Source organism: Spinacia oleracea, chromosome 1 (genome assembly GCF_020520425.1).
Source record: "Spinacia oleracea cultivar Varoflay chromosome 1, BTI_SOV_V1, whole genome shotgun sequence".
Taxonomy (NCBI): Eukaryota; Viridiplantae; Streptophyta; class Magnoliopsida; order Caryophyllales; family Amaranthaceae; genus Spinacia; species Spinacia oleracea.
Genome location: NC_079487.1, coordinates 98,506,907 through 98,517,844, shown reverse-complemented (window position 1 = coordinate 98,517,844; position 10,938 = coordinate 98,506,907). Strand labels below are relative to the sequence as shown.

The window sequence follows — 10,938 nt, the reverse complement described above, 5'->3', positions numbered from 1 at the left end:
ACAACTTTTAGGTGGATTTTACAAATTTATAACATAAACAAGGAAACAAAAAAAGTGGTTTTGAAGCTTTGGTTTTTGGGAAATCGGGTCTTCTCCGACAATATTTCTCTTTCGTTAAGTTAACAGCAATTCCTTCATATTGTCCCTTCTCAAAATCGTTACTCGCATCTACTTCTTCATATCAATAGATGGGATGTTTGATTTATCGACGGATCGAAGTGTTTTTCGGCAAGACAATTCGCGGCATACCACATTGTCTTTTTTCTTTCATTTGTACTCCGTAAATGAAAACCCCCGAAATTCATACTTCAAGATGTTGTTGTAATACCCCGTATAGAATATTCCATTCATACATATATTTTGTGAAGTTTCTCCTTGATTGTATAATTTAAATCGATTTGACAGATTTCTCAAAGCTCGTTTATTAAGCTCGAATAAAGATCGTTTAGCTGGAGCTCGGACTCGGGTTCAAGCTCGAGGCATCATAATGCTTAGCGAACAAAACTCGAACAACAAATTGCGGAGCTCGACTAAGATCGAGACAAGCTCGAACAGTGAAAATCATTATCAAGCTTAGACCGAACAAGGTAAAACTCATATTAGCTCGGCTCGGTTGCAGCCCTAGATGTCCCACAATTAAGGATAAAGACATTGCCGCAGCATTTTAACCACTAGAGCACTTCATGCTTTCTATCAATTTTGTCAACTTTGTAATATATATAGGAAAAATTGCTAAAAGCAATCCCAACTATGGACGTTCATCTTTAAAAGGTCCCAATTACAAATTATTACTGGCTGTCCCAACTAAGGGGGGTGTTGACTTTGCGTGGGCCAAAATGACCGGTTCACTAAGTTGAAGACGATGGCGTGTCAGGTAACTTACAAAAATCACGTGCCACTTTTAAAAAAAATCCACTCATTTAATAAAAAGCCCACCCATTTAACTAAAATCCCACCCACTAAATAAAAACCCAACCACCTAAAATACCCACTCAGTTATTTTGGTGTTTGATTTTTTTTTTTTTGGACCTCCTTCCTCCCTCAGCAACACCAACTGCAACAACCTTCCACCACCCTACCAACCCCAACCGTCGACTCCAACCTAGCCGCCAACCCTAACCCCAGTCGTCGACCCCAACCTAGCCGCCAACCATGACCCCAGCCGCTCCTCCTTCGACCTCAACCTGAACCGCCTCACCACTGACCCCAACCCCAGCTATTCGCAGCCCTCCCCTTGCCCCATCGTAACAACCCAAAAACTTAACCCCCTCACGCAAGCAAACCCCACCCTTAGCAAGCACCGCAGCGGCGACCAAATAAGCCCACTAAATTAGCGGCGGCGGCGAAGCGTGAAGGTAAGAGGCGGGGAGGGAGAAGAGGAAAGTGGTGGTCGGGTTTGCGGCGAAGAGTGAAGGCGAGAGACGAGGAGGGAGGAGAGGAAAGTGGTGGCCGGCGGTGGAGGTGGGGGAGGGAATTTGGTGAAAAGAGAAAAAAGTTAAGTGAATATTTATTTACTTTTACACAAAAATAAAACATTTTGGGTAAAAAAATAAAAAAATAAATGGAAAAGCCATGACATACACAACCGGTCACTAGTAAAAAGGCCCACGCAAAGTCAACACCCCCCTTAGTTGGGATCAGTCAGTAATAATCCGTAGTTGAGACCTTTTAAAGATGAACGTCTATAGTTGAGACTGCCTTAATCAATTTTTCCATATATATATATGAGCTTATGACTCTCTTGTTGGGGAATCCCACCCCCCTAACTCTGCCAGTGATTATATATACTATAAACATTAATGCTTTACATACAAATTTTTTCTTCATTTTTTTTATCACCATATCCCCAGTTGACAAGCAAATTCTCCTCCTTCTTTCACCTTTAAGAAAGATATAAGAAAAGTAAAACAATATTTACTTCTAAACAATTATGGTAGTCTTTTTAATGGCAATGATAAATTTTTACAAGTGAGCTTTCGCATCCCCGGCGCACAGGGTCGATCTCCATGTGCTTATCCATGATGAGTAAGAACAAAATGTTTGTGATTTTCGTTGTACTTCAATTTTGTCATCTTGGTGCATTAGAAGTACACTTTTAATATTTTAGTTTGTTATAGTATGATATCATTATTATCTTATTTTTCTGTTTTATTTTTCATTAACGTTATTGTTATCATGATTTATTTGCTTATTTATGCGTAAATAATAATAACTAACTTTTGGCCTGTACGATGTACGGGTTTCTTAATTTAAAATTATGGTGATATTGTCTAGGTAATATAGGAGAAGATATGAAAATTTTGTAGCAACAAAAGAGAGATGTATTTAAAGTGGGATCATTGAATTGAGTTTGAAATATGAAAATAATTATCTAGGAGAAGATAGATAAAGATGAAAAGAGAGAGAAAAAATGCATGACGATATTTACACACGAAAAAAACAAACAAATGAACGACATCATAATCATATTCAAAATTTCTCGTTTGAAGAATATAGATAAATTAACAGTGAATAAAATATAATATTTTACTAATATTTAATTACTATGTATATGGTTGATATATATAACGGTCATTTACTAAGCTTAAAAATTATTTGGTTGTAGTTAAGATGGATGGTTTGACGAAAACGAAAATCAACGTGTTAGACTTATCCGGGCATAATTTTCTAAAACGAACAGTTGATGCCCTTATGAAATTAAAAGCCCGAGAATTGGAACATACAATCAAATGCATAATTGTTTTTGACAAAAAAATAAGATTTCCTGTGGAAATCGTTATTTCCACTTAGTAAGAAAAAAACAAAGTCACAGTTCTCTTAAGACATCATCTACACGACAATTTAGAAAACTAAATGCTTGCGGTGGAACATCTCAGAGAATTATGGGATTGCCTTAAATAAAGATATGACTCCATAAATAATGCTTCTTTCTTAGGCGCAACATGATTTGATCAATATAAGTTTCCAGAATTTAAACTGTTGTGATTAAAATTCCATATTGTTTACAATTGTATCATTGTTGAAATGTTTTCACTGAAGAGCAAATGAGAAAATCCTCTAAAATTTTTATGCCAACAACATTGTATTGGAACAATGCCGTTTAAGGGGTTTTAAGAAATACTCTGAGTTGATTTCTATATTTTTGGTTGTTGAACAAGTTTTATGAAGACGGAAGCATTGTGTTATGAAGACAATGGCAGGTCCAGAAATGTTATGAGGACGGGGGCAAGTTGTAACACCCCGACAATTCTCTCTTTTCTAAACTAACCTTTTTATATAAAACGTAGAGAATTATCAAGGCATTATCGCCCGTGTGAAAACGTAACGGCTTATTCAGAATTTTGCAGCAGAAAACATAATAAATAACCTTAGGTTTATAAATAATCGATTACATAGTTAATCCAAAAACCAATCAACAAAAATAAGATCAACTAACAAGTTTAAAGTCCAATTAAACAAACCCAAGTCAACTTAGCAAATCAAAACTAAATACAAGCTCTCTATTCCCGATCCCAATGATGCAACATCTTCAAACCTGCAGATGGACAATAGTTATTGATCCTTAGAGATTGCTCACCAAAGATTGGGTCATCACAGGATCAATAAGGCATAGCCATGATCAACATGCACAAGCAAAAGCACGTAATCAGCAAAGCTGAGTACTACATACTAAATAAATGATAATCCTAACATGATTATATTAACCGAACAATCCTAACATGATACTAAATAAAACATAAGCAAGGAAAACCAAAACATACTGACTTGAAAGCTATACTTGACTGGACTAGACCTTTATAACAATAATATTATTTTAATTTAAAATGACAATGGACCGAGTTTTCTAGCTAGAAGTCTTCACTAAGGAAGACGAGGTACGGGCGCGACTCCGTAACCTCAGTGACCTGCGATATCGAGGAACGTTTGACTAAAAATAGGACGCGGTGATCAATCCGGTCCGAATGAAAGGCCATGGGCTACCACCATGAACCCCAACTCCTGTTTGTCCGTCACTTTAGACATGCACAGTCTAAAGCTATTGCTACTCAGTTTCACTTTACATGATTTACAAATTGACACCCTGTTATGACTCAACAATCACATAAGGCATACAACTCACTTTTATTTACAACTGTTTTTATCTTGGAATTAAGTAAGTGCTAACAAAGGCATCGAACAAGACTCATTCCAATTAACTCCAATCTTTCCTTTAATACTGATCAACCCCTGTATATGGGTATAAGGTTTCAACTTACTAAACAAGGTCCTCCGCCCTCATAAAGTAGTGAAAAGCTAAAAGGGAACAACAATCAACTGATCTGAATTATATACTAAGTAATCTAGTGTTCCCAATCAAACATGTTTGCATCAATCATCCATACTAACATGTTATAATCCTCAAAATGCAATATAAGTTCAATATGTTCATCCAACAGTATTAAACATGCAATTTCAACCTGACTAAGTTCATCAACAACATCAACATAACCAAGTTTATCAACAATTCAACATGGTTTCAACAATTAACACACATTCCAAGCACACAGGTATGTACGTACCTTGTGTAAACAAACTGATAGGCCACTTTAACACTTTCAAAAGTCGCCTAAAGAGAATTCTCCGCCTAAACAACCAACAAGTAATCTCAATCAATTTCTAATCATTGGCAACCATAATAAAGCATTCTAAATGCATCCTAAACATATTTAGAACTTTCCCCAATATCAAAACTTAAACATTTGCTTTCCTAGCATCATAGTTATTGAACTAGTGATTGAAATTCGTTGAAAACTTTTTGCAACCATCGTACTTTAAATTTTCAGCAATATAAATTCATTTGAAAGCTTCACCAAGGTCAATCTACGTTCCTAGTATCTCAAAACAACAAATTCAACAATCCATACTCAACCTACCATGATTAATAATCATAAAAACCTTGAATTTCATACTTTAAACAATCAAAATTAATATTTCAAAGTAATTTGATAATCTGAAAATTAATAACTTTATTATATAATTTGCAAAATCTGAAATTTATAACTTAAATCACAAAACTCATAACTTAATTCAAGAAAACTTAATTCAAACTAATAAATCATGAATAAACCCTAACTCAATTTTTAATTAACCAAAACTGAAAATAATTCGTTTATAATTAGCAACCCAAAACTGAAAATCATGTTCAAGCCATAAAAATTATAAATTTAATATCAAGAACATAATTTAAATTAACAACTTTTATTTAAAATAATTAGTTACTTACGGTTTAAGAAATAACCAAGAATTAAGGAGGAGAGAGAAGAGTTGGCCGGCGGACGGACGGTGGTTCGCGGCAAGGCTGAGCAAGAAGTTGCGTGCGGTGGCGGCACGCGGTGGTGGTGGCTGCGCGGGTGAACAGAGGTCAGCCACGAAAAGGGAAGAGGACAAGTACGAAAATAAAAGAAACAGGAGGGAGAAAGAGTGACTACCGGGACGGTGGTCAGGGATGTGCTGGCGGCGGCGGAGTATCGACGGCGGCGAGCTCACGGTGGCTGGTTCGCACAAACACACGAGTAAGGGGATTTGCAAGAACCGAAAAAAAAACAAAAACAATATGAAGGAGGAACGAAAATCAAGAACGAACAAAAGAAGGGGAACGAAGTATTACCGGCGTTATCGCCGGTGGCTGTGGCGGCTGGGACGGCGCCGCGAAGAGCAAGGTGGAGAGGAGGGCACAGCTGTGTTGTCGTGCGTGAGATTGGAAGAAGGATGGAGGGTTTCTTTTTCTTTCTTTGGTTTCACGTGAAAAATAGAGAAGAGAAGGGGGTGTTTTGTTGGGTTTATTGGCTTGGGCTTTGCCCAATTGGGCTAGGAGTAGTATTTAGTTTTAGAATTTGAATTCAACACTGTTTAGGATTGTTTCCTAATTTCAATCGAACGGAATTTCGTAATTCAAATGCGTTTTAACTTAAAATTCTAAAATCATTTTCGATTTCGTAAATCGTTGAAAATATTAAAATGTAATAAATAAATATACGTTAATTATATATTTATTACTAAAGTTCATAAATTCTATTTAAATATAAATAATATACGTTAAAATATATTAATAAAATTTATAAATTTACGGGGGATTACAATCTACCCCTCTTAAAAGAAGTTTCGTCCCGAAACTTGACACGAAATTTCCCACATTTTCCCCAAAAGTTTTTTTTTTTTTTATTCTTACTAGAGAAGTACTTGTGCCACCTATGTGCACTCTTTTGTCAACTCAAAGCTGTTTGTGTTACTCATGAACACCTTTTCTTATGCGGAGAGTCTATTTGCTTTGCCTAAACTTGTAAAATTTGTTAAAATAAGCATAAAATGCATAAAAATACCATAAAAATAGGTAAAAAGCGCGAATTTCTATCGCATTCTACCCCTCTTAAAGAAAACGAGTTACGCCCTCGTAACTCATCCCAGGGAATGACTTTGGATATTTATACTTCAACGAATCATGCCCCCAAAGCTATATTTTCACTAAAATCGTAGCAAGTGGGATTTCTACACTTCTTCCCACACAATGCCTCAACAGTTTCATCTTAAAGCTCGCATAGTAACTATTGTTGCAAGAATTTCAATCGACTCTAGGTTCCTAATTACCCTTAAAGTCAATAACACAGGTTTTCAACATATATTTCGTTAGTAATCTCAATCTGTCTATCGGTTGCAGGGTGGAAAGCAATATTCATTTTCAATGTTGTCCCCAAGTTTCAACTGGACCGTATTGCCAAAATTTCAGACTTTTGTTCTCGGTAAGGATCTTACATGTTGCCCTATAAAGATAATGTCTCCAAATATTCGTAGATAACACCATAACAGTTAACTCTAGGTCATGGGTTTGGTAATTAGCCTTATAAGGTTTCAATTGACGCGACAACAGCTAAATCTAGAAAGCTTCCTCACATTTCTCACTTCACTTGAAATTCGATTCCTTTTTCATCAAGTTGGTCACTGGTTTTTCTCTCTTCGAAAAGTCTTTCACAACCTCTTATAATGGTCATCTAGGCTTAGAAAACTTCAAGTATCGGACACGTTCTTTGGAGTAGGTCACCCACTCACAGCTTGAATCTTAGCATGATCTACAGAACCTCCTTCTGTTCAACTTTTCCTTGTTACCGAACCTCATTACACTTTTCATGAGTGTATAACTTTTGGGCTTAACTCTTAGCTCTTGCATCAATTCATGTATTTCTTTTCATCTTTTCCAGACAACAATGATTTCTAACGATCCTGGACCACTCAAATCGTCTCTTAGATTTATTCCCTTACGTAACATAGTTCTCAATCAATTTAGTCCTTCACTTTTCCGTCGGTGTCACTTATACACATATGACTTCAAGATTTGTATGCTTCATCTAATAAAACTAGATTCTTCCTAAGCGTCTCCAATTAATCGTCAAGTGTTTGTCATGCTCTTTCTCATTCCTTGCATAAATAGGGATATCATCAATAACATCATAACGAACTTAATTCGGAATTCGTAGAAAATCTCATTCATCAAATCCATACTTATGGCAGGTGCATTGGTTAACCCAAACGACATTACTCTAAACCCATAATGACAATAACGAATCCTAATGAGGTCTTAGGCCTTTATCAGCTACTCTCAATTGGTGATACTTCGAACACAAATCAATCTTCGAGAACACATTCTCGCCATTCAATTGGTCAAATATGTCATCTATCCTAGGCAAAGGATACTTGTTCTTGATGGTGTTTAGCTCCCTAAAATCGATGCATAATTCCATACTCTTATCTTTCTCCTTAACAAACAACACATGATCTCCCCACGGTGATGCACTAGGCCTAATATACCCCTTAACGAAACAACTCTTGCAATTGTGTCTTAATTTGCTCATTTCGAGAGGTGTCATTCTATATGGTGCTTTAGTTATAGGTGTCGTTCCAGGAACTAAGTTTATAGTGAACTCAAAGGCTCCAACAGGTAACATACTTGCAATTTCACTCGGAAACACGTCAATGAATCCACTCACAATGGCAACACCTTCGATTTTGACTCCAAGTTCTTTATTCACCTTTAACACACTACAGAAAAATAGTTCACGCTCCCTATTCATCAATTTCCTCACTCGCATTACAGAAATAGCCAAAGGTTCTTGGACTTCCCAAAACATCTATACGAGGTCAATCTTCCAATATGGTTCCTTACATTTACTTTATGAATTCACAGTATGTCTATCTTAGCCTTGTACAAACTTAGTCCATTCCATCCTAAGGTTTATGAATTCTTGTGCCTTTTGCTTTCTCATAAAAGGAGTTTCCTTAAGGCAGTAACAAACGAATCCCAATTGAATCTCTCAACAGCGCTAAGTCTAACCCCATTTTCTCTCCACCATAAATCAGCTTCATCTTCCAAGTACAGTACAACTTGACCCACTCTCATGTTCTCAAGACAGTTCATATCCCCAAACAGTTTCTCAAACTCTCTAACCTAGTTCTCTAAAAGTAAGATCAGTTTCCCCCTTAAAGTATGGTGACTTAACTTTGGCTAGTCTCTTAAACATGTCCCCAGCAGAATCGGGACGTTCAATTCTCTCTTGGATCATCTTTTCCGTCAAGAGGCGAATAGCAACAACTAAGTCATTATTGTTGGTCATTCTATAACACGACCTGAAATTAATACACTCTATCTTAGGTTCTAAACATCACTTACATGTCATTCTATATCAAGCAATATTTACTTTGACCATAGAGATCACCTCAATAAACAATATTCACATAAAATCATTTACGAAGGCACGACAATCGTTTACGAAGGTGCAACGATCGTCTACAAGATGCAATAATCATTGAAAAAAAATCATCCTCAATAATTCACGAAAGGCATTCACACGCTGCACATAAGGCATAACATTTTGAATCATATTGGTCATGGAGGTCTAGATTGGCCCTCACTTCCTTTATGTACTCAAATCATTTAATATTATTGTGGCAATTAAATTGACCCACAATTCACATTGAGTATGCAAACAATAAAGAATTAATCCCTGACGTACTACCTAGAGGTTGGGGTATTATGGAATCCTCAAAATAAAATAAAGAATAATTCCTTGAAAATTTTAACTTTTATTGCTAACTCCATAAAGGTTTATTACATCCTTGAAAATAATAAAGAACATTTCAAACTTCAATAAACTTTAACTTTAAACTGTTGTAGCTTCGCTACTTATTCTCTAAAACATAAAAGAGTTAAATTAACTATTTATGACTTCAAAATATTTGTGGCCTCTTGCCTATCCATTGCTCCTGAAACTTGCGGAGTGAAATTTAGATCTCAAGATCATCAAACTCTTTCTCAGGGTCTTCATCTTCTTCCATATCTTCATCTTGATTAGGCTCATTTGCCACCTCCTGCTCACTTTCGAGATCTGCATCTGAATCACTAGAAATTTCAATGGTTGGCTCATGGGCCATTAGGTTAGGATTCTCTGCCTCAACACCTACATTCTCACTCTCCACGGCTACATCATTTTCCTCTAGGTCATTATTTACACTTACTCCCATAGGTTCTTCTGTAACTGCATCTCCAACATGACTCCCTACGATTTTACCGTCTCTAAACCCACTTTCTGCCGCCTCAATAATGGTGGTCAGAATTTCTGAATCATATTTCCATCTACCATCCCAAGTTCCATATTTAGCCAAGTTTGGAGTTCCATTATCAGAATGCATGTCTTTAAACTTTTCCTTGAGTTCTAGGTATGGAAATTTGTTAGGTAAGCAATTAATGATAGTAGCTGCTATGATATCCTTTCTCATTAAGATAGGTTGCCCTTGAACTTTAGCATAATATTCACATCCAAACATGATTTTCTTCACGTAAATATCTGGGGTTTCTATATCAAGTTTCTCGAAGGATCCTATGTTGGTGTACTTGGAAAGAAACATTTTATTCCTGAAATAAACAATTCCATGTCTCACTAACGATTTTCCAACCAAATCATAAACAAAGTTCAATAACGCAATAAATTTGGTGGAAGCAAACAATTCTTTATGCACATTTAAATGTAACACTTAAACAATTAGTACACGAACGTTCATAACAATCAACTTCTTATCATTGACTAGCTACTAATGCACATATAATTCTATCTTATATGCCCTTCTTATACTACCCATCTCTCATAAACTAAAGCATTGAAATAATTTAAATAACAAAGTAAAAGGACGATAATATAAGAAAATTATAACATAGAATAATAACATAAATAAAAATATAAAATAAATAAAGTAAAATAAATTAAGGAAATGCGTAGCGAATAAATTCGAAAATAAAGTTATTAATTCGAAAAAAATTTATATTTCCTAAACAACGAATTCTAACTCTTGAAACAACTTTAAAAAAAATTGAACTCCTTTAAAAAGTGTACTCATTATTATTTTTTTTGAATAATAAATAATAAGAAAAATAAAAATGTCGAAAGTATCACTTTAACTTGAATAATAATTTGATTTCGAACTTAAATAAGAAATATCATATACTTTCAAACAAGATAAAAGGAAATCGGCCCCCCAAACAAAATAAAAATGTATTGCCAACAAGACAACACCATACTAATCTCAGTGCCAATACCAAATTAATAGGTACCCATACGAGTCACTTGTGTCCTTATACACACAATCTACTTGAGACTTAGAGTTCCTCTAGATCTGCACCATAAATTATCAAAAGAACGAATTACAACATGATCTATTGAGAGTATGAGACCATCACAAAAGTTTTTACTAGACATCCTTGTGTCAACTAACTTAGTTGGTAAAGTTTTGAGAAGGTGGTACCCAAGACCTGAGATCGAATCTCGTCTACATCATTTGTCTCGCCCTTGTCACTCGCGGCTCTCTTTACCCCAAAACAAAACAAAAAATCTATCTTAAAAGTTTAGTGGACCAAAC

The 10,938-nt window shown here is 35.6% G+C and overlaps 1 long non-coding RNA gene across 1 annotated transcript; it reads right to left on the bottom strand.

The window, feature by feature from the left end:
• Positions 1-3,312: 3,312 nt before the first annotated feature.
• On the bottom strand, positions 3,313-5,791 carry LOC130466056 (uncharacterized). Its single transcript, XR_008926075.1, has 4 exons — positions 5,648-5,791; positions 5,469-5,531; positions 5,264-5,382; positions 3,313-4,624 (listed from the first exon to the last, which is right to left on the bottom strand). It is a non-coding gene; the product is annotated as an uncharacterized lncRNA (long non-coding RNA).
• Between the last annotated feature and the right edge of the window lie 5,147 nt (positions 5,792-10,938).